This window comes from Trachypithecus francoisi, unplaced genomic scaffold (assembly GCF_009764315.1).
Source record: "Trachypithecus francoisi isolate TF-2019V2 unplaced genomic scaffold, Tfra_2.0 Lachesis_group12, whole genome shotgun sequence".
NCBI lineage: Eukaryota > Metazoa > Chordata > Mammalia > Primates > Cercopithecidae > Trachypithecus > Trachypithecus francoisi.
Genome location: NW_022681457.1, coordinates 19,573,160 through 19,598,353, shown reverse-complemented (window position 1 = coordinate 19,598,353; position 25,194 = coordinate 19,573,160). Strand labels below are relative to the sequence as shown.

Here is a 25,194-nt window from a genome sequence, read left to right as displayed (position 1 = left end):
ATCCATGGCATAATAAACAGAATTTCCAAAATAACTAAAGTTTGAATCTCATTTTCAGGCTATGTATATATTACACAAATATCACGTCATGATAAGAATTTGGAAGGATCTTGGAGCTTGTCCTTATTTTACAGCCAAAGAAACTCAGGCTCAAAGAGATGAAGCAACTTTGCCCAAGATCAGACCACCAGTAAGTGACAGAGCTGGACTTTGAACTTCAGTTTCAAACAAAATCAGTTCTTCTCCACTCAGTGAGTGGCCCAGAAATTATAGGTGTCCCTGGACTTAGAGTGTACCTCTGAGAGCTCCCATCCCTCTATCCCCAGCACCAGTGGCTGGCACATGGCAGGAACTCTGTTCTGCAGCATCCAGTCTGTGTGAGATGCTTTGTTTACTGCACCACACAAAGAATACAAAGACAAGTGCTGCTCAGGCTCTGTTCTCTGGAAGCTCACGGCGTAGTAGAGAAGATACCAGATGGACGGTAACCAATTAAAATCATAAAACAAGTTCTAGCAAAGTACCTTGAAACTAATATGGAAATGTGTTCAACCTCATTAGTAATTTAAAATATACAAATAAAAATAAGGATGTGACGTACTTTACTCACATCCTTCCTAGTTTCAGAGGGCCTTAAAGTAGTTCATAATCCTACCTTTGAAAAAAATCAACAGAAAATAAAATCAACAAAAGAAAAGAAGTTCTTCTTTCTGTAAACGTGTTCTGTGGGAGGGACAAGATATCACCCAAGAAAATGATTTAGATGATATGAACATTTTAATTGCCATGATGTCCTTTGCATCAGTTTTCTTAGCTTTGAGAAAAGAAGTTAGTTACATCCAATTGGATATTTGATGTACACTAGGAAGAATATTTATCTTTATTTAGTTTAAGAAAATTCAAAATTCCCAGGCTTTTCTTGAGTGTCAAAATGGAAAACTTACTTAACAGAAGAACCCAAAACTTATTCTGTCTCTTGGTATCTACCACAGGACTTGACATATAACATGGACTCAACTCAATAAAGCCTTGCTGAATACAGGAAGGTACCTGGATTTATTCTGTGCCAGTTATGTGCCCCTGTACCTTAACAGGCCTCTTTCTATAAATAAGGTCATTTAATAACCTTAATACCCTGAAAATTTTAGTCTCCATTTTCAGATAAATAACAGAAGCTCCAAAAAAAAAAAATAAAATTGATAATCTTGCCCAAATCCCTAATTACCAGGGAGCAGAGCTGCAATTTGGACCCATAATGTATTTTGTTCCAAAGCTTGCATCTTTATGCTGTGTGAAGGGATAGGAGAATAAAGGGAAAAAAGAGAAGGAACAAAGGGGAAAAAGAGAAAAGAGAGAAAAAGGGAGAGAAAGGAGGCAAGAGAAGGATGGAGATAAAAACAAAGATGTAAGGGAAGAAAGAGTGAGTGAGTATGGAATTCTACCTCTTTCAGCACATAGTCTAAAAATAAAGATAAAGAGAAGGGTCAAAGCTTTCCTGGAAAAAAATATTCCTGGCAATTTGGAGAGACAGTTTTTAAAACGGCAGGTTAGGAATTCATCTACTGTCGAAGGCTTGGCTCTCAGAAGTTCCCCCAGGATGGTTTCTTCTCTTGCCACCTCATTATCGCCGGGAACAATCTGCATGGCCAGTAATGAGAGGATCTTAATGCCGGCAGTCTCAGGGGTGGGTAATGGCTCTGCTCGCGGAGTTGGGGTCACAGGTTCAGGCCTAGATGTTGTGCAGAGAGCTGCACGGAGCTACAGACCGTCCCCCTGGACTGGCAGTCCATTAGCCCTTACCCTCTCAGCATGGCAGTAATGAGTAGGTGAGGCCCACTCCACAGCCCCTGCCAGCGGGCCCGTCGGAGTGGGGGTGTGGCCTCCCAGTGCCAAGTGCTTCCCGCTGCCAGCCCTGACCAACCTGCTGTCCTTGCAGTGCTGTAGGCCAGCCTGCAGGATAGGGTTTGTCAGGATTCGGGATACTCTCAAATTCTGCTCCTAACAACAATGCAATTAACTAGGGAGCCAGATAATTTAAGCTTTATATTCATAAACTATAATATTTATATAGATTCCAATTGTATGTTTTCATCTGTAAGCCCATTCTGTACAGTAGAAAAAAACAGATTTTCTAGTCAGAGTTCTAATCCTAGCATCCCTCTATTAGCTATGTGACCTTGGGCATATTACCTCATTTCTATGAATCTTGATTTTCTCACAGTCATGAGGAATATTAATAATACCAGCCTTATTGGTTTGTTCAGATTATCATTATAAATTTATTATTAATAACTAACATTAACTAACATTGAGTACTGTCTGTTGGATTCTGTGATAAGTGCTTTTATATGTATGATTCTGAATCCTCCGAACTCTACATGTAAATACTACTCTTATCTCTAATTGACAGATGTAGAAACAGGGTAAGACTAAGTTTGTACGTGTCAGAACTGCGATCTGAAGTCTGGTCTCTCTGACAAACTTTGTAACCTTAACCACTATGCTATAGTGAAATTATGAATTTAACACCCAGAGTAAAAGCCTGATATGCAGTACATTGTCAATAAGTATATTAGTTGTTTCTCCTCTCCTTTTCTCTTTGTCTAATATAACAGGAGACACTCAGAAAACAGAAATCTGTCTAGGTATTTGAAACAGGGAAGATTCAATACAGGAGATGGTCGCATACAAGATGGAAGAGCTAAGAAGTGAAAAGAGGATATTGAGACAAGCCAGAGAGCAGCAATAGGAGGAATAGCCAGAGAGCAGAATAGCAGAATAGAGCACTGTAACCCCCAGGCTAGAGGAATAGGGAAAAAAAGTGGTACCACCAAATCCCAGAGACCAGGGTCACCTTCAGAAGCTAGAAGCACAGAGGAGCCCTGGAGTAGATGCTACCATTTCTGGAGATGCAATCCCAAACCAGGAAAGCCAAGGGTAAAAATACCCTGTCCCTCTTCCCTCTTGGTCTCCAACTTCCCACAGCCTCAAATTAGTAATACATACTCAGAAACTCAAAAAGAAGGAAGCTAAGGAAATGTTGTTTCCTGCAACTTTTTCAAAGACAGAAGGGATCTGGGATTAAATATACAGGTAATTGACAGATCTACAATGTTATAAAGTAGGTAAGTTGTGGTGAGTGCAGTGGCTCATGCCTGTAATCCCAGCACTTTGGGAGGCTGAGACGGGCAGATCACGAGGTCAAGAGTTCAAGGCCAGCCTGGCCAACATGGTGAAACCCCGTCTCTACTAAGCATCCAAAAATTAGCCAGGTGTAGTGACATGTGCCTATAATCCCAGCTACTCGGGAGGCTGAGGCAGGAGGATCGCTTGAACCTAGGAGGCGGAGGTTGCAGTAAGCCAAGATCATGCCACTGCACTTGAGCCTGGGCGACAGAGCAAGACTCTGTCTTTAAAAAAAAAAAGGTGGGTTGTGATTGTCCTCTCTGTTTGACTCTGTCAAGTATTCATTTCATGGCACAATAGTGATCTCATTTTATAGATGAGAAAAGACCAGACATTAACTACTACTCCCAGAGACCCAAAGAGGAAGTGAGTATTACTTTTGTGAGATTCACGGAAGGCTTTAGAGTAGGAGTGACTGTGAGGACATCATGGGTCATGGGTGAAGAGAGTTTTGTCAGATGGATCAGATTGAAAAAGCACTGCAAGCAGTGGAAATAGAAGAGGTAAAGATATCAATCCATATATTGAAGGGTTTGGGCTATACTGCCTTTGAAGTTTCTCCAACTCTAACTTTTTTTAAACTTGAAATTCTGCTAGAAGTGAAAGAAATATATTATCCAAATTGTTTTTTATGGTACCTAAAGGCATTCGTTTTCTAATATGAAATTATATCACTTGACCTGTTTACGTAGGTTCTGTGATGTACCTTTCATGTTGATAAAGAAATTAGTACATAGATAGAGCTAATGTCACTAACAAGATCGGCTCAAAAGGGACAGATAATTTTGGTCTCTTATCTGCCTTCTTACTACCTTGTGTTAGCAGTTTGGAAAGAGCAGCACAATGGCTATACATTAATATTTTGGTGGTTCATTCCTTCTGGAATATATTGTCAGGACATTTGATCTGCATGTATTTCCTTTATACATTCCTTTGTACTAAACTTGATGGATAAACTTTTCTACTGATGTACACACCACATTTCAGCTTTGCATGACGTTTGCTCTCAGAATCTTTACCTCTAGCTTCTCCTGGTTCCAATCCATCACTGCACAGTGTAGTAAGTGGACTGCTCATTTTGAAATGCAAATCTGATTGTTATAATGCCTCCCCCAAGCCTCACTTAAAATCTGTCTGTGGTGCCCCTTGCCTTCAAGATAAAGCTAACCTCCTCTAATACCTTTGCTCCTTCCTAAGTCTCTCAGTACTCCCTGCCTTAAACTCTGAGTTTCAGATATGTTGAAGTACTGACTATGCTATCTTATGCTTCCATGTGAATAGTCTTTGCCCATGCTGTTCCCCCTAAAGTATCCTTTCCCAACTACTGTCCCAAGCAATATCTATTTCTTCCTAAGGGGATTTCACCCTGCCCCCACCTCCCTCCTTTTCCTTTGTGTTTTCAATGCGCCATGCACATATTGCCAGTATGGAACTATCACTCAGTATGTGTAGTTTTGGGTGTGTACAACCTGCTTGAAAGGCTGGCATGTAGTAGAAACTTAATAACTGGCGACTCTGGGGGTTTGTTGTTGTTACTTTTATTCATTGCTATGTTCCTAGTGTCTAACAGCATCTGATACACAGTAGATATCAAATAAAGGTTTGTTGAATATCCTAAAAGTTGGAGGTTCAAAAAGAGAAGTAAAACTAAACAGTTTTAAAGCCTCTATTTATTAAATGTGGTACCACTAAAAGATTGTCTTTAAATCATACCTGCTTCAGAAGGTCCAGTAGGAACTTGCTTCCATAGATAAGAAATCCAGTCGTGGGTTTGTCAGAAGTAAGTACATTAAATAAGCCAGATCCTCTTTGTGCATGACCATGTGCTTTTATTCATTTCCTTTGCTCTTTAACCCAACAGCCAGCCACCTGAGACAGGGCTCTAGCTTATTAAGCAAAATTATTCCCAGAATGGAGCTAACCTTGCCAGAGACGTTTGATAAGGAAGAGACTTGGCAGATAAGGATGGATATTTGTGGCTTCTACTATTTATGAATCATCCAAAGTCCAAATCATGCAGACACTTAAACTGGGAGGTTAGTGTGGGGGACAAGCCCTTTCTTAGCAGGTATGCATGGCCTGTCACCCAGCAATCAGGGATTGGCACTATTTTGTGGCTCTGACTCTGGGAGTGGCTAGTTGATCAAAGCCTTCTTTCTCAGCCAGCCCTGATGCAGCCTCCTAATCCTTCCTAGTCTAGAGCACACAGGAAGCCAATGCCAATTCTAGCTTGCTAGAGGAATATGAGCTGCCAAGCTCAAGGCATTGTCAAGGAGGCCCTTCGTTGAGGGTGGTGTGGGGTAGTGTTTAAGGACCTGCACTCTGCAGCCAGACTGACCTGGAATCTCCACTGTATACTCTTGACACTTGTTAGCTGTATGAGCTTAGGCTGGTTACTCTACCCCACAATGTTCTAGGTTCTGCAACTGTAACACAGGGATGGTAATAAGAGGATCCTGGGTGCCAGGGTCTTTAAATAAGAATATATAGGCATTAATGCTCAGAGTTGTGACTGAAACACAATACACACTGTGTAAGTCTGGCTGTTATGGGACAGCCCACAATCATATGCTGAAGGCCTAGTATATTCCAAGTGTTTTTCTAGATGCTATGTACAGAAACATAGAGATGAAAAGATGTGGCTCCAGCATCCATAATCTCAGCCTAGAAGAGATTAGAGGCAAGTAAGCCAATCATTGCAATATAGCATAATAATTTGACAACTGTAATTTGCAGGCTTGCATAAGATTATGTGAGAGCTCAGAGGGCCTGGGTTCCTGGGTCTGCTCAATAGGAAGACATTAAAGGCTTCACAGATGAGGAGACACTGGAACTAACTCTTAAGGAGGAGTGGGGTTTGGAAAAAAGATTAGTAGGAGAGTATATTTCAGATGGGCGGCAATGCACTTGCAAAGATGCAGAGCTAGAGACCAGTGTGGCGTTTAGGGAATTGTAATGTATCCAGGGGGTGATGCATAGGTCTGATGAATCAGGAACAGGTGAGGTTGAGGAATTCGGCAAGAGCCAATCCCCAGGGGTCCCAGATGCAGCTTTCAAGAGGTTGGACATAATTCTGTAGTTAATTAGGACTCTCTGACAGTTGTGAGATTCAGGAAAAGAAGAGAGAATTGAGATGGATGCCTTTTGTTGCACATTGTGCTGTTATGTATATTTTGAAGAGAAAAAATATGAATACATCAGAAACTAAGCTTTCATGAGATTGACATTAGACTTCAGTTTCTGGACATTCAAATAGAATAGTATGAGCTAATTCTATTTAGACATGTGGTATATTTTTAACTCTATGATTCCTCTGTCCAATGTTCTTCATCCACAGGAAACTCATTTAGCCTGAAGATACTGAACCAATTACACAGTTTTATAAGGTCAAAATAAAAGTTGGGAGTCATTTTATTTTTATCTGTACTGGTAGAAATTACAGAATCAAACTGCTTTAATGAGAAAAAACACTAGGATGAGAAAAGTGAAAATAGAAGTGTCAGCACCATCAGAGATTTCTGCTGCGTCTTGGATGCCGGCAGATGAGACCAGGGTTGGGCTGTGAAGTCCTTTGACAACCCCGTCTATATCCCTGAACAAGTTGCCAGGGCTTCAAGAGGGATAGACATGAAACACAACATCCTTCCACTCTTATTAAGATTTAATCATGCTTTCAACAGGATTGCAATGTTATTAAATTAGATTTTTTTTTCTTCCTTAAAAAGGGATTTAACTTTTGCTTTCCTGACATCATAATCAACATGGAACAGATGCAAAGGGGAACTGGGTGACCACTGGTAATATGGACCTATACTTAACATGTAGCATGTGAAGTTATTAAAATGGAAATTAATTCCCTTTATTACTATCGTGCCCTATCAATTAATTTGGTTGGAGATGCTTATGAATATGCAATCATTCCTCCCTGCTGCCCACCCCTTATTCTATGTGTGTGGAAAGCACTGGTGAAGCAATAGGTAAAATTTTATATTTTTCTTGTTAGTTTTGCCAGCACTGTTCCTCTTTGCTTCCTAACAATAATGGATAATATTGATAACTAATAGTTCTTGAAATCTTCCCATGTACCAAGCACTTTTGTAAGCACTTCATATTTATTGTTTTATTCAATCTCAACAATAAATTATTAAGATGGGTATTATCCCTTTTATAACTTTTATTATCCCTGTAGAAAGAAGAGAAATATGAGACAGAAAAAGGTGAGGAAATCTTTTCTAGGTGGCCCAGGCATTCTGACCGCTGTGCTCTTCACTACTGGGCCACACTGCCGCTTCCTGGCTCCAGGTGCAAGGACTTGGGGAGAGGCCAAAGTCTCAGATGTCAAACTCCTATAGGCTGAAAAAGAGTGTGGCAGACCTGGGATGGAACAGAAGGCTCTGAGAGGGGGGCAAGTATTTTAAAATATAGGTTTTGTTATTATTTTGGTATGGCAAGGCCAATAGATCAGGAGATGACTCCCGTTGAAAAGATAGCTTGGCCGGGCGCGGTGGCTCAAGCCTGTAATCCCAGCACTTTGGGAGGCCGAGGCGGGTGGATCACGAGGTCAGGAGATCGAGACCATCCTGATTAACAAGGTGAAACCCCGTCTCCACTAAAAATACAAAAAACTAGCCGGGCGAGATGGCGGGCGCCTGTAGTCCCAGCTACTCGGAGGCTGAGGCGGGAGAATGGCGTGAACCCGGGAGGCAAGCTTGCAGTGAGCCGATATCGCGCCACTGCACTCCAGCCCAGGCGACACAGCGAGACTCCGTCTCAAAAAAAAAAAAAAGGAAAGAAAAGAAAAGATAGCTTGTTACACTCACAGACCTCAAGACAAGGTGCCATGCCTTGTGGGGGCTGCACACTCAAGGCACCAGGATTGCTCGGGAAGTGGAGGGAAGGCGGAACTCTGAGCAAGATCCTTTATTGTGGTGTCTGTGGGAAGGAACAGGTGAGGCAGTTTGGCTGGTTTAGCTAGTTTAGCAGGCTCTGGGGAATACAGCCTGTTCCCCCATTGTCTGGTTCCTGGCTCAGGTGATAGGGGCAGGTGGATAAATGGGCTAGAGTAGATAAAGGAAGTGGTTGGGGATATCGATTCTAGAGAGATTGGTTAGCATTTGAAAGGTGAGCTCCTGAGAGAGTTTGTTACTATCTCTAGGCATTAGCTAAGCCCGGGAACTGAGTAGCAGTCTGCAGTATCGGCAAGGCCCCAGATGTCAAAGCATCAGAAATACAGAAACTGTAGAGACATAGTTAACAGAGTCGGGGCTTAGTTGGGTTGGTGTGAGGGAGCAGTGTGGGCTGTGGAGGCTCCCTAGGGAAGGCAAGGAGGATGGGATGGCCAGTAAGAAATTAAGACTCGAATGTACATATGATGGTCTCCATTGCGGGGTGGGGAATTGGAGACACTGAAATTAAGCTTCGAAGTAAGTATCTTTGGTCTTTTGATATTATTCATAGGATATATTTAACTTTCTACATGTATCAAGCTTTGCGGGGAAGGGTGTTATGACTTATCATTGCAGCTGGCATTGCTTCCTTGGGAGCAGGGACCTTCCTTTGTGTCAATCAACCTTGCACTACCCTGAAGATCCAATGTGAGGCTTGCTCTCTCAGAATGGAAGGGCTCTGTTTCACGTGCAATTTTTAAATCCTGGCCCCAATAACACCCCATCAGGACAGTTGTCTCTTTAAGTGCCAGTTGCATGCTGTGGATTTGGTTAAAAAAAAAAAAAAAAAGGAGCTTATTAAAGCCAGGTGAGAGGAAGCCCTGGTGAAGAACCACGGTCAGGGCTGAGTGCTCAGTTGGTAACCGCTGATTCACAAGTGGTTCCTTTTCTCTTTCCTTTAAAAAAGGCAAGAGAAGTTATGAGACTTGAACCAAGATAGTACTACAGGTTTGTTTTCTAATCAAGTACCTAGATAACAAGGTGATCTGTACGTTGTGTGGAGGCTGTTTAGTTGCCAATCCAGAACCAAAGAGTCAAGCTGAATACCTTCCACTCTTCCATCCCCACATCCAATCCATTATCAAGTTTTCTCCTTTCCAGCCAAAATGTGTCCTGGAATGCTCATACTCAACTCCCTCCACCTAAGTCTGGGAAGCCACATCAATTATCTCCTATACTTTTACAGGAATCTTTTCATGGGTCTCCTCATTTTGGTTTTTGCCCCCTCTAATTCATTTTCCATAAGAGGGCCATATATTCATTTTAAAATGTAAAATATATCAAGTCAGTCTTCTGCTTAATGGTTTTTTATAGTGTATTAGTTAGGGTAGGCCAACTACTGTAGCAAAGGGACCCCAAAATTTATAATGGCTCATACACAATGGTTATGACTTGAATTAGTGAGTAGATCAACAGGGCTGCCTCTCACTAAGGAGTTATTCAAGGCCATTAACACCTAGTTTAAAAACCATCCCAAGTCAGTTTTCCTGGAAGCCGACCCTGAAACTGAGACTGATATGAACATGATCTATTAGGAAGCTTTCCCAGGAAAAACTGCACAGAAGTACAGAGTGGGGTGAGGAAAGGAAGGAAGGTAAGCAAGGGTATGGTACTAACCAAAGCCCCACAGAGGTAACTGTAGCCTAATCCCATAAGGTAGCACTCCCCAACCTTTTTTGACACCAGGGGCTGGTTTTGTGGAAGACAGTATTTCCATGGAGCAGGGTGGGGATGAAACTGTTCCACCTCAGATCAATCTCAATCAGGCATCAGATTCTTGTAAGGAGCATGTAACCTAGATTCCTCACATGCACAATTCACAATGGAGTTCCCACTCCTGTAAGAATCTAATTCCACTGCTGATCTAACAGGAGGCAGAGCTCAGGTGGTAATGCTCGGCTGCCACTCATCTCCTGCTGTGCAGCCCAGTTCCTAACTGGCCACAGACTAGTATCCATCCACAGTCTGGGGATTGGGGACCCCTGCCATAAGGGAAGATCTGGAGACAGCATAGACCCCACCTCAGAGCTATCCTCATCTAAAAAAGGGAGTAAGAGCATTTAAGCTCACGCCTGCCATGCATTGGTTAAGGTCTACCTCTAAGGAGAAATACCTTCCTACATGCCTCTAGCAATCTGTGTGTGCAGGCAAAGGGGGTTCTGACACCCTGAGGGCATTCCGATGATAAGGGGATGCAGGTGCTAGCCTTTAGGGGAGAGAGAACACCTGGAGTCAGTGTGCAGGAAAATGATAGAGGTCTAAGGGAAGATGAGAGGAGTACTGACAGCAACAGCTACACAAAGGTATCCTAGGGTCTTCATTCTAGTGGGAAGGAGCAGGCAAGGGAAGCTTAAATGGGCCATGCTCAGAATCATATTCCATTGACTAGAAGTCAACTAATAATTGATCCCTTAACCAATGCAAGGCAGGCACATGGCCATATACAACTGCAAGAGAAGTTGGGAAACGTAGTCCATCTGTGTATCTAGGGAGATGAAGAGAATCTAGGCTCCTTGCCACAAATAGCCTCTTTCAATACTTGAATAAAAATCTAACCTCCCTATAGGGACCTCCATGTCTCCAGATGTCTGGCCTCTACCTACCTCTCCATCTCTGTCGCCTGCTGCTCCCTCTCTATCTCTGCCTCCACTGTCACCATAGTTTAGCTGTACTCATATACTGTTTTATCATATGTCAGGCTTTATAACCACAGACTCTTGAAAAAAATTAATAGAAGCCTGAAGGCCTAGAATTGCAATACTACTGTTATGATGATAAAAGTATTAATTTGACTTTTGAATAAAGGCCTTTGGTGGATTGTGATAAAGTAGATAATGAAACAACTGGTCCCATTTAGTGGAGACTATAAGAACCAGAACTTAGCCTCCAATAAGCTCACAGAAAGAGGAGAGCTAGACTTCCCTGTGGGCAGCCCAAAGTGGCAGGGCACGCTCAACCAGCTGTATCATTGCTGCTCCAAGTGCAGAACCCACGGGCCCTGGGCTCTCCATTATTACCAGCTGCCAGCATGACCTTGGGCAAATTGTTAACCTAGATGTGCCTCAGTTTCATCATCTATAAAGGAGGGCTAATAATTGTTCCACATTCACGGAGTCATTGTGAAGAGCAAATGAATTAATACAAGAGAAAGAGCTTAGAACAGTCCCTGGCACACACTAAGCACTTTAGTAAACACTATTATTACTATTAGGGGAACTACAGGCTACACAGACAACTTCCTACCCCGATTTCCTGACAATCTCAGTTATCATGCTGTCCTTGTTAGCAACTTTTTTTCCCCTCATTCCTACAGCCCCACCTCAGGCTAAGGGGGGTTTGGAGACAACCAATTAAATCAAGCTCCTATTTAACATCAACCATATACAGATGTGCGTCTTCCTGATCATGAGACACAATTTGAAGTCAAAGAACCAAAGGTCTATCTGTAAGGAGCCCTTCAAGCTGAGATAGTGAAAGTACCTTATCTCAGGTTTTTCCCAAAGCTGCAGTTTTCCTTAGGCTCCTGGAGAATAGACCTCAAGTCTCCCCATAGGCCAGGGGCTGTTTACAACTTGCTTTGCTTTTATCCCACCAGTCCTGAGCTGATGCTGCCTTTTATTATACATCTCACAACTCCAGGGGGCGCCATTCTCTTAGACTACATAGTCTCCAGTGATGACCCTGAACCATGCACTATCTTGCTATCTCATTGTTTCATGTGAAGTACGCATGTTTTAGGTTAATAAACAATTTGAGTATGAATTCTGACTCATTTGCATTTGTGTGACGTTGTATAAATTACCTATCCTCCTTGGGCCTCAGGTTCCTCATCTGCAGTGGGATGGTAATATCCATTCCACGTACTCGGTGTTGTAAGGACTGTAATGAAGTACAGGTGGAAAGCCTAACTAACTGCCTGATGACATCTTAGTCCTCTGGAGTTTGGTTGTCCATTGCTGTGTGACAAATTGTCCTAACAGTTAGTGGCTTTACAGCAAGAAACTGTTTATCTTCCTGTGATTCTTCAATTAAGGGAGGGCCCATTGAGCATAGCTCTTATTGTTCCAGGTGGTGGTGTTTGGGGTAGCTCACCTGGGGTTGGAGGATCTAAAATAGCTTCTTTCGCTTGGTTGGCGCTGCAGCTGGGGTGGCAGGAACTGCTAGGTGTTGGCTGGGCTCGCTCTCTCTGCCTCTCTCTCACTGTAGTATTTCACCTCCAGCAGCTTGTTTCTCTCCACATGGACTTTCTCTTCAGCAGGGTGATCAGAATTCTTAACATGGTGTCTCAGAGCTCCCAAGAGTACAAAACTAATTCCACCAAGGTCTTAAGACCTAGACCGGGCCTTCACAGGGTGTTACTTCTGCTACGTTCTATTGGTCAAAACAAGACACAGGTTCGAGGGGAAGAGAAGTAGACTCTCCCACCGGAGAGGAGAAGCAGCATGCATGTACATGGGTGGAAGGAATCGTTGGTGGCCGTTTTGCAGATAATCCATCATACTCAGTAAGTGAAAGCCTTGGTTTCCATTCTTTTTGGATTTTAGAAGGGGGAAGAGGGTGGGTGGCTGCAAAACCAAATTGACTTTCAACTAAAAAGCCCTAAGGACCAGGAAGACTCAGATAAGTGAGACAGAGTAATGCCCATTGCATTTCTCCTTTGGGATGGGAAGAAATCATTTCTGGGCTAACTGCTACGAGAACTATAACCTGGAAATATTTGATCCTTTTTTGTTTGTTTTCTTTCTGATTTTCCAATTCGAACTCACCTTCTACAAGATCTGGCAGACTGGAACCAGAAAGAGGTCACTGATACTCAGAGAAACATCCATATTAGTTATCTATTGTTGCATAGCAAGTTACCCCAAAACTTTACGGCTTAAAATGATAACATTTCGTATCTCACAATTTCTGTAAGTCAGGAATCTGGAGTGAACTTACCTGGATCCTCTGCCTCAGGCTGCAATATTGGTCGGGGCTGCAGTTATCCCAGTTTGACTGGGGCAGAATCCCCTTTCAAGATTCCTCAGTTGTTTTTGGGAGAGTTCCACTCCTGGCAGGCATTTGGACTGAGGGCTCGATTCCTTTGGCTGTTGACTAGAGGTTGCCCTCAGTTCTTTAGCACAAAGACCTCTTCATAGGGGCAGTTCAAATATGGTAACTAGCTTTATCAGAGCAAGCAAGCAAGAGAACCACAGAGTGAGAGAGTGACTGCTAGCGAAACAGAAGTCATACACTCTTTTGCAACTAACAAAATAGTAATTGCTGAAGCAACATCCTATCATTTTTGCTGCATTCTATTTGTTAGAAGCAAGTCACTATAATCAAGGGTAGGCAGATTATATCAGAACACAAATACCAGGTGGCAAGATCACTGGTGGCCATTCTAGAATTACAACTCTCACCACTCCTTTCAGCAAATTTAGAGTCCTCAAATTTCACTTCATCCCTAGATATCATAGCACTACGCATGGGTTATAATCAGGGTGACTATGTGTCCTAGTGTAACTGGAATAGGTGCAATTTAGATAACCTAAAAAAAGATTATTCTAAGTGTAGAGGAACCATGCCTTGTACATAAAAAAAATATCAGCAGAGGCCAGGCACGGTGGCTCACGCCTGTAATCCCAGCACTTTGGGAGGCCGAAGCGGGTGGATCATGAGGTCAGGAGATAGAGACCATCATGGCCAACATGGTGAAACCCTGTCTCTACTAAATATACAAAAAATTAGCTGGGCGAGGTGGCGGGCGCCTGTAGTCCCAGCTACTTGGGAGGCTGAGGCAGGAGAATGGCGTGAACCTGGGAGGTGGAGCTTGCAGTGAGCCCAGATCGCGCTACTGCACTCCAGCCTGGGTGACAGAGTGAGATTCTGTCTCACAAAAAAAAAAAAAAAAAAAAAAAAAATCAGCAGAAATTTTGTTCACCTTCATAAGGTAGAATAGTTTGCTTAGTAAAATTTAATGTCACTCTTAATTAATCTACTCAACAAATATTTATACAGTACTTTCTAAATGCCGGAACTGTCAAGTACAGTAAAAATAGTATCACTGCCCTTGAAGAAGTCAGATGAGAACTTGAACACTAGCAGTATTGTGTCAGAAATGTTGTGAGAGAGAAACACAAAGTATCGTGAAATCTGAGATGGTGGCCCTTTGATTGAGTTTTGAAGGATGCATAGGAATTTGCTGGATGAAGAATGTTTTAGTCAGTTTCCCAATAGGAAACAGCACATTCAAAACAGGATAAAGAAGATGGAAGATTTATTTCCAAAGATGAGGGCATAAGGAAACCATAAGGAACCGTGAAGTTGTATGGTGCTTATCTGATAGCAGCCAGGCTGGTATCAGATAAGTGGTATGAAAGGAGACTGAATTGATTACAATCTGGACAGTGAGAGTCCTGTAGTGAGGGGCTCCATGAGACAGAAGGACCTTCTGTAGAGGAGTACAGCCAGCTTGTGCAAACTTTGTAGGAAGGACTTGAACAAATACTCTGATTTCACTGTCCACTTTCTCTTTAATCCCCTGACAAATCCATTTGGAAAGAAGAGGACCTGGGAACCCACATTATATCCCGTTCAGAACAACCTCCAGGAGCACAGGGCAGAATGGAGAAGGGTGAAGTTGGTTCTGGAGGAACAAATAAAGCTATACAACCCAAAGTCACCAGGCACACCCATTCCAGCGAAAGGGACCAGAGTGAATTCAGGGATATGTGAAATGTCCTGATGACTTTGGACTGACAAATGTGACATGAAACAGGAGAAAGATCAGATCAGGAAGAGGGAGCTGAGGGCAGAGAAGTGGGCAGGGGCCAGTCTATGAGAGGCTCCCTGGGTCTTTGGTAAAATTGTCCTATCGACCCTGCCAGTTTATGCCCACCATGCCAAGTTGTGCTAAAGAGCTTGGATTCCACCCTGAAGGTAGTGTGGACACAAAGATAACTTTTTAGCTAGGCCTGTGCATTGTGGGCCAAGTGGCTACACAGTGAAGGGTGGATTGGGAGGGGCATGGTTTAGAGTCCAGCTCTGCCTACTGCCCTAGGACTTTGCACCTTAACCTCTCTGGATCCTAATTTCCTGGTTGAACACAGATGGCAACTCCTGCTGGCTGGCATGGGGATTAGATGGGATAGACATTTATAAAATGCCAAACACTCAACATACATGTGGGGTTATTTGTACACAGATCAACAATTGCTTTTGATGGGGAATTTAAAAACTTTGGGCACTTCCCACCCAAATGCCATTCATTGTGCTTGAATGCTTCACATTTGATATTTCATTCAATCCATGCAACAGCTTTTGAGATAGCTGTTATCTCAATTTACACAACAGGAAACTGACTTGTTTTTCTAAGACCACCAAAACTGCAAGTTTATTTTGGTCACCTAGCTTCAGGGGAAGAAGGTGGGTGGGGAGAGGTCTGTCGGCCTCCGGCAAATGAGGCCCACAGAGTCGCACGTGGAGCTCTCCGACGGAGTTCGGACAATCCCGACCGCAGTGGGGAAGCTGGGAAGTCCGTGCGTGGCATTCGTCCGGGGCGGCTTTTCTAGGAGTGGGAGGGCGATAGGCGGGGCACGGGCGTGTCAGGGGGCGTTCCACAGGTGCGACCAGGTAAATCTTGGTCTCTTCGGATTGACATCATCTGGCGCATGCCTAGTTGGTCTGCACCTTCCCGGGTCGCGGGCTGCATTTTCGCGCGCGCGGGAAAAGTTGGGGGGTGGTGAAGAACCCGGAAGTGCACCATCCTGCCTCAGGTTCATCCAAACAGAAACAAAGGCTTATTTTTATTACCTATTATGTGCCATACACTGTGCCTGAGGAATATGAAGGTGAGTAAGACGTAGTCCTGGCCCTTAAGAAATCCTAATTATGGATGCTAAGATCATTTAGATTGGTGCTGCTCAAATTATAATGTGCATCTGCATCGCTCACCTGGCATCTTGTTAAAAGCAGATTCCGACTCACTAGCACTAGGGTCTGGCTGGAGGTTCTGCATTCCTAGCCCTCTCCCAGATGATGCTGATACTGCTTGTCCATAGACCACACTTTGAGAAGCAGAGTTTAGAAGGTCAGATTAGGCCGGGCGCGGTGGCTCAAGCCTGTAATCCCAGCACTTTGGGAGGCCGAGACGGGCGGATCACGAGGTCAGGAGATCGAGACCATCCTGGCTAACACGGTGAAACCCCGTCTCTACTAAAAATACAAAAACTAGCCGGGCGAGGTGGCGGGCGCCTGTAGTCTCAGCTACTCGGGAGGCTGAGGCAGGAGAATGGCGTGAACCTGGGAGGCGGAGCTTGCAGTGAGCTGAGATCTGGCCACTGCACTCCAGTCCCGGCGACAGAGCAAGACTCCGCCTCAAAAAAAAAAAAAAAAAAGAAGGTCAGATTAAACACATACACGCACGCGTGCGCGCGCGCACACACACACACACATTTCTATCAGTAGTTGCAGCTATGATAAAATGAAGCAAAGGGAAGATTTTTTTTTTTTTTACAACAATTTCAACTTTAGGAAATGGGGGTATAGAAGGGAAATACGGTGCACCTGAGTATTTGGCCGAATAGCAGTTACTAAGGCAGGGCTTTCTGCTCCAGAGTCTAAACCTTCCTCGGCTCAGTTTGGGCTGAGCAGGATATTGTTTTTCTGCCCCTTGGATATATCCCATTATGAGCTTTGATCAAAGCAAACCTTTCCCTTTGAGGCTTAGGGCACATGTTAATGGCTTTGTTATTCGCATGTATCTGCATATATTTGCAAAGCAATTCAGCTTCCTCTGAGAGGGAGGAGGCATACAGGGGCTGGGGGCTGAGCCCAGGGTTTAAGCATTTGTGTAATTGTTGGTCCTCAGCATCTCAAAGGAAATCTGGCAGCTGAGAGATGAAGCCATCCTGATAATGGAAGAAACTAAGAGCTGAGTTTCCAGCGCTGCTCTGGTTGAACGTTCATGCCTGTTCACTGAAGATTCTTATCATTTCAGGTCCTGCCTCTCTTTTTTCCCATCCATTTTACCTATTGCTGCCCAAGCATCTTCTTAAAGATTTCTCTGAACAGATCACTTTCCCACTCAAAGCCTTTCCACAGTTCTCCTTTATCTACTGAAGAAAGCAAATCTTAACATTCAAAACTCTCTCCACATAACCCGGTCCCAATGCATTACTTCAGCCTTGCCTCTGTGCTGCCATTCAGCCTCCCTGCTTCCCTTCCATCCCCGTGCTCTGGCCAAAGTGAAGCATTTTTGTTGTTGTTGTTCTGTAAGCCATATACATTTTCACATTCAGGACTTAACTCATGTCATTAGCACATGTGTCAGTTTGTGATACCCTCTCTCCACTTTGTTCACTCATGCCCAAATTCTGCTCAACCTTCAAAACCCAGCTCAAATCCCCCTCCATCCAGGAAGACATCTTTGAACTTCCTACCTGGAGAAGTTCTTCCTGCTTACGAACTCCCTTAGCATTTTATCCACACCTTTCTTATTGCATAAAGTCCTTCATTTGTTTACGTATTAGGACCATCACCAGTTATTGCGTGTCTTGAAGGCCGTCCATGCCTAGTCATACGTATATATAGTAAGTGGTTCATACATTTTTGAATGATTGTATGTGTGAATGAAAGACTGATGTCTGCTGACCTGTGACTGTGGGGCAGCCTATTTCCCTACGTGTTCGCTCTTTCAATACATTTTTATTGAGCTCCTGCTCTTTTGCAGGCACAAGGTTCTGGCAGTACAGAGGTGAATAGAGGAAAACCCTGGCCCCACCCCAGGGGCTTTTCTGAGGATGGGGCCATCTCATGTTCTTTGTGTAGTTAAGTTGGCTGCAGTCCAACTAGTTGCTTAATAATAAATGATTTGAAAAATCTGAAAACATCTGATATTTTTACAGGTCAGTGACCTGTTAGATGAACAGGCAAAATCTTGTTTAATCTGTGGCTCTGTTCATCAAAGCATTCTTTTGAGTGTGGAGCTTGATAGCAAATTGGATTGTACTTTCATTGTACTGTTTGCCTCCTCACCTTAAAAATAATTGTATATGCTTATTGTGGAAACCTTGGACATAAAAAATAAATACAAATTACTCAAAATGTCCCAAATAAATCATTGTTAATATTTAACATGTTCCTTTTCAGTATTTCTGTTTCTTTGCTTGTTTTTAGTAATACACACACAGTTTGATTCATACTTTCATATTTACTTTATTTTTAGAGACAGAGTCTCACTCTGTCACTCAGGCTGGAGTGCAGTGGTGCGATCTTGGCTCACTGCAACCTCTGCCTCCCAGGTTCAAGCAGTTTCTCCTTGCCTCAGCCTCCTGAGTAGCTGGAATTACAGGCACCTGCTACCACACCTGGCTAATTTTTGTATTTTTAGTAGAGACAGGGTTTTGCCTTGTTGGCCAGGTTGGTCTCGAACTCCTGGACTCAAGTGATCTGCCCGTCTCAGTCTCCCAAAGTGCCAGGATTACAGGCATGAGTCACTGCACCTGGATGATTCATACTTTTTGTATCCTGTGTTTATTTATTTATTTTTTTTACTAAGATTACACTTTGACTATTTTCCAGTATTATTAAAAATTATTTAAAATAATTTTTATTTACACTTAGTTTTTTATTGTATGGATATAGCATAATATTTAAACCAAATACCCATTATTTATTAAAGCTATTTGGAAATAGCTACACTATGAACAACTTTATGCATCAATATTTTTCCTCATCTGATCATTTTGTCAGCATTCTTGAAGTGTCATTAGTGAGTTAAAGTCTATGAACATTTTTAAGTCCTTTCTGTCTTTACTGATTCTTTTTATCAGAGATGGTTAATTCTTCAAATTCTATGTTGGATGAGTCTGGCCTCAATTATTAAACACCCTTTTGTAATTAACATGGTGCCTGTGGGCTCCCAGCCCCCTCCCCCTTTGAGGCATAGCTATAACTTCAGGATTGTTTTTGAGACAACACCCCTATTCATCAATATCCGCACTGCTGGCTAATGCTGCTGTGTTGATTTTTTGTGGCCCTGGCTGGCAGATTTTTGTAACAGCAATTGTAAGTGTACTTGACATCAGAAGCATTTTTTTTAGTGCATCCAACCTGCATTTTGATCTTTCAACTAAAATATACTGTAATATTTTGCTCTCAGAACCCTAGAAAAGCAATCCCACTGAGGCTGCATTGAATTAGCTTGAATCACTGGCTTGTCGTTGCTTGCTGGGATAAGGGCTACCCAGACACAAACCTCTCAAGGTCTGATTCTTAACTTGGTCACTTTCTACTGTGGGAGAATCAGGGAGTTCATTATAGTTGGCCTTAGTGTTAGATAGTATAACCTCACTTTAATTGAACCCTCTTATAACAATCCTTTATGTTTGTGTGATGCTCTGTGGTTTAAAAAGCACCTTCAAGGTGCTTAATTTGACCCTCACCATGTTTCTGTGAGGTAGCCATTCATACCACTTCTGTTTCCTAGGATAACCAGGACATGGGGGGTACTATGTTAATAATGGAAATAACATGGGTCTTTGGAGACATATATACCCAGTTTCAACTCAACTCAACCACTATGCAGTTGTATGACATAAATTCTTTAAGCCTTAGATTTCTTGTCTATGAAGAGAATAGTACAGTTGATTCTTATCATTTGCAGATTCCACATTTGCAAATTTGACTACTCACTAAAATTTATTTGTAACCCCAAAATTAGTACTCATAGTGCTTTTGTGGTCATCAACAGACATGCACAAAATGGCAAAAAATTTGAGTCACCTGACATGCGTGTTCTCAGCTGAGGTTGTACAAGGTGATCTTCTCTGCCTTCTTGTTCCAGCCCTCTTACTATGAACAAGCATCCTTTTCGTGGTGACATGTTTAGCATTTTTTGTGTGTGATTTTTGTTGGTAATTTCACGGTTTAATATAGCCCCTAGACATAGTACTGGTGTTCCTAAGACAGGACACTCCCATGTTTCATAAAGCACATGGGATTTGTTTTATGGAGAAAATACATGAGTTAGATAAGCTTCATTTAGGCATGAGTTACAGTGCTGCTGGCTATGAGTTCAATGTTAATGAATCAACATAATAAGTAAGATGTCTTTAAACAGAAACACGTAAAACAAGGTTACATATTGATCAGTTGATGAAAATATTTTGAGCAGAGCCTTGCAGGAACATGACTGTGTGTTTCCCCTAGGAGCAATGGTTCAGTACTTGTGGAACTTTATAGAACATAGCTACTGCAGATAATAATCAACTGTGCCTATCTTGTAGGATAGCTGCATATATTAAGTGAGGATGTGTGTAAAATACCTAGTGTGTTGATGTTCTGTGATGGCAATTATATTCTACAGATAAGGAAACAGAAGTTCAGAGAAATGAGCTACCTTATTTAAATTTATTAGATCAGAAAATGGCCTGAGTTAGTAGCATATAAACTTAGACTTGTCTGAATCTAAACCCAGCAGTCCTCAAAGCATGCAGACTATATCTAGGAGGAATTTCACATAGGGAAATTAAATGCTTAATTCTTTCTGCATTTGCTTTATATTTCTATGTTTCATCTATACGGTTGAATTCTGGAAAACCTATTTAACCACCCATTATTATGATTTTTGTGTCAGGCCCAGTGCTAACTTCATGCCATCTGGTATCTTTTTCATCATGCGATGATCCTGTAAGGTAGAAATTATTATTGTTGTTGCCATTTTAGAGACTCTGAGAAGTTAAATAAATAGCTCAAAGTCACATAAATTGGAAGAAGAACAAAGCAGATAACCCAGGTCTTTCTGACTCTAGAGACTCTTTTCTCAACCCTAATATTAAAGGGTCCCAAACTTTTGAGAATTTCATAGACTAGTAAAATAACCAACACCCCAAAATTGTACAGAAGGACAGAAAGTTGCCAACTTTTATTTATCTAGCTGTAAGGACACTAAAGAAACAAGTCAGCCACTGACTATCATTATTACGTTATAAAGAAAATTAACTTTAATATTATAAAAGTATGAAGAACTTAACCTCAGATTTAAAAAAATCCAATCAAGGCTGGGCATGCTCATGCCTATAATCCCAGCACTTTGGGAGGCTGAGGCAAGAGATCCCTTGAAGCCAGGAGTTTGAGACCAGCCTGGTCAATATAGTGAGACCCTGTCTCTATGTACATTTTAAAAATCCAATCCATTTGCTTTTATAAAAACCTCACAACATTGTCTTTCTTTTTTCACATTTCTCCCAGAACAAGACTGTCTTTGTCATAGACATCATGGTCTTTGGCAACCCCAGCTCTGTACTTTATTATAAGTTATTTCCACTGATCTGGGCCTCAGCCTTGTCACAGGGCAGTGGTTTCTATCTAATGGCATTTAAGGTCACTTTTCAAAATTCAAAGGGTGGGTGGTTTTAGAGTTTCCAGGCCTAGGCCAGATTTGGTCCATTTGTTCTTCTACCATGAGTCAAAGAGAAGATTAGTCTCATGTGCAATAGCTGTCAGGTCAACTGCCCCTGGTCTGTCAGGCTTGCCCTGGACAGGTGCTGGCACCTGGTGAATTGACCTCTAGAAAAAGGATGAGTGCTTAGTGGTGACAAATGAGTTGCTGTAACTATTGGGAAACAGAGCACATATACAAATCTCCCATGGATCTATGTTCCTTGAGGGACTGCATCAGGGAAAGGAGCAACCCATGAAAGACAAAGGCATAACTCTCTGGCTTTTTCTTCCTCTGAGGTGGATGCCCTTCAGAAATGGAAATGGCCCACAAGATAAGTTCACTTGAGGATTCTTCCACTTTTCTTTGCACCCGTAAATCAGGAGTCTTCTATTTCTAGGACTATACTTACTTGCTTAAACATCAATAAAATAATAAGGGAGCACCAATAACAAGTATAACTTATTCAATGGTTTATATGTTGCATCCTGATGATGTACTAAGTTCTTAGCATAGTTAATCCCCATAACAGCCTTGTGAGATTGACACCATCATCATCCTCACTCAGGGATGAAAAAACAGAGATACTGAAGTCTTAATAACGTGACCCTCATATCATTAATGAGTAAGAGAGATGGAAATGGAGCCTAGATTGAAACCTCTTGCTTCTAAACAGTACACTGTGCTGCTCAGCCTACACTCTATGCCTTCTTGCCCTATTCTTTCCATGTTTGCAACAAAATGTCCAACTTTTAAATTTTTTCCGTTTGGTAACTATGTAGGAAATATAAGCCTGCATCAATTCATTGAATGCATATGAACCTTACATGTGCCAGATTCAGAGCTCTGGGTGCACGCACTTGCAGCATGTAGCTTGATTTTTGAGAAGTCCCTATTCTTGAGGGAGACACGCACACAAATGGCTATGATATAAAGCAGTATATTAGAGAGCTATTAGAGAAGTTGCATGAGTAAAATGCCATTTTAGTTAAAACTTGAAGGATGAGTGTTTGGGGTGACAGGGCCCTCCAGGTGGAGGGGAGAACAAGAACAATGCACAGGGTCAGAAACTGGAACAAGCGCTCATTGGAGAGTTGGATTTAGGGTGTATGTAAATGACGGTGATGAGAGATGAGGCTGGAGACTTATCCAGGGGTCATATTTTAGAGGGACTTGGATGCCATCCAAAGGAAATTGGATTTTATTGATAGTCAACAGGGGGACCCCAAAGACACAGGAGGAATATGATCAGGGTTGAATTCAAAATAACTATACTCTAAATTTATGGTTAAAGGCTATATATATATATATATGTATACACACACACACACATATATATAGTTCATCTACATTTTTTTTTTTTTTTTTTTTTTTTTTTTTTTTTTGAGACGGAGTCTCGCTCTGCCACCCAGGCTGGAGTGCAATGGCCGGATCTCAGCTCACTGCAAGCTCTGCCTCCCGGGTTTACGCTATTCTCCTGCCTCAGCCTCCCGAGTAGCTGGACTACAGGCGCCCGCTACCTCGCCCGGCTAGTTTTTTTGTATTCTTTTAGTAGAGACGAGGTTTCACCGTGTTAGCCAGGATGGTCTCGATCTCCTGACCTCGTGATCCGCCCGTCTCGGCCTCCCAAAGTGCTGGGATTACAGGCTTGAGCCACCGCGCCCGGCCTCATCTACATTTAATAGGAGACAAGAGAAACAAAATCTACGAAGCTGAAGTGATGAAAGTTTAGACATCAGGCAGATCTTTGGTTTCTAGTTTTCTCAATGAAACCACTTAGTTGGGTGGTTCCTAAACATGGCTAGTGAGTTAAATTACTAGGAAACCTGTTAAAATCCAGATTCCCAGGTTCTGCCATCTTGAGGTACTGATTCAGATGATCTAATCTGTCAGGGCTGGGAATTGATGTTTTTAAAGCTGCCCAGCTGATTCTAATGACCATGAAAACACTTCCAGCAATATAAGATATTGTATTTACAGAGTTATTTCTGAAGCCTCCCCAAAGACTGTTTATATTGCTAGAGATGTGTAAGGGGTTCTCCAGAGAAACAGAACCAGTAAGGTGTGTGTGTGTGTGTGTGAAAGAGAGAAAAAGGGAGTGAAGGAAGGAAGGAGGAAGGAAGGAGGAAGGAAGAGGGGGAGAGAGAGAAAGAGAGAAAGAAGGACACATAGACAGAGAGATAGGTGGAGAGATAGATGGTAGATAGATATGTTATAAAGAATCGACTCATGCAATTATGGAGGCTGACAAGTCCCAAGATCTGCAGGCAGCAGGTTGGGTACCCAAGATAGCTGCTGGTTTAGTTCCAGTTTGAGTCCAAAGACAGAAATGAAAAATGATGCCTCAGGTGAAGGCAGTCAGGCAGAAATAAATTCCTTCTTACTCAGCCTTTTTGTTCTGTTCAGGTCTTCAACTGATTGGATAAGGCCCACACACATTAGAAAAGGCAATTTACTTTACTGTCTACCAATTCAAATATTAATATCATCCAGAAACATCCTTACAGACACTCTCAGAATAATGTTTGACCAAATGTTTGGGCACCTTGTGGCCAAGTTGACACATAAAATTAACCACCACGAGATACCAGAACTTCATTATGACAGCATAATCCTGATGATAACAATGGTGGTAAGAATCATCATTATTTATATCACTGTAGCCCATGACACACTGGCTATACAGAATGTTTGCATCTGAATGAGAGAAGCATGCTAGCATAGTTGTTTGTATTTTACTAAGTATTTTTCTTATCTGTTGTCTTATTTTATGCACATAATAACTCTGCTAAGCATTTGAAATAGATTTCATTATCTTTCATTTTTGAGATGGGTTGTTCAAGCTGCAAAGAGGTGAGCTAATTGTCCAAAGACACAGTGCAAATGACTCAGGCCAACTCAAACCCCAAGCTTCTTTTGTGATCTTTCCACCATATGGCATTCGTTCATTGCATATTGATTACTGGCAAAGATACACAGGCCTTTATGTTGCCCTCTCCTGACCATCAGCAATTTTCTGATCTTATGACTCTATCTATTGCTATATCTAAATGTAGGAGAGGGACAAATTAGCAAGTGAAAATCAAGAGCTATGTTTGTACTTAATGCTACTAACAGGCAACATAATTACAAGAGAGCTGAGAGTGTTGCTTGACAAACAAATTAATAAAAAAACTCTCATGCCACTCTCAGGGATAAATTACACAGCAGAAAGCAACAAGAGGCTGGGTTTGACAGTTGTGAGATAACAACCTTGAAATATATCTACATTACATGATGGGGCTTTGGAGGTCCAGCTTTTGGACTTAGAGGCTATGCTAATGAACTGCTTTAATGTTCATGTTTTTGCAGGATCCATCTAGATTTCTTTTAGGAACATGTTTACCACTACTGGGAAAACTGCTTAGTTAGACGTTAGGTCCTAGGCAATTTAAGTGTTTGGTATGATTAAACAAAGTTGTCCAATAAGTCAGAAGTCATTAGACTAATATATAGTTGTTTATTTCACAACAGTTTAAAATAAATTTGTAGGAAGAGACTTACATAAGTTATTCTTATACTTCTATTATGCTTCCTACTTCATTCATTTGACAATTATTTATTGGGTAGTAATCTTGCTAAGAACTAGACTTCAGAGAC

At 42.1% G+C, this 25,194-nt stretch overlaps 1 protein-coding gene across 1 annotated transcript in view; it reads left to right on the top strand.

Moving 5' to 3' along the window:
- DAB1 (DAB adaptor protein 1) overlaps positions 1–25,194 on the top strand; it is a 1,271,953-nt gene that overhangs the window by 202,884 nt on the left and 1,043,875 nt on the right. The window lies entirely within an intron of this gene.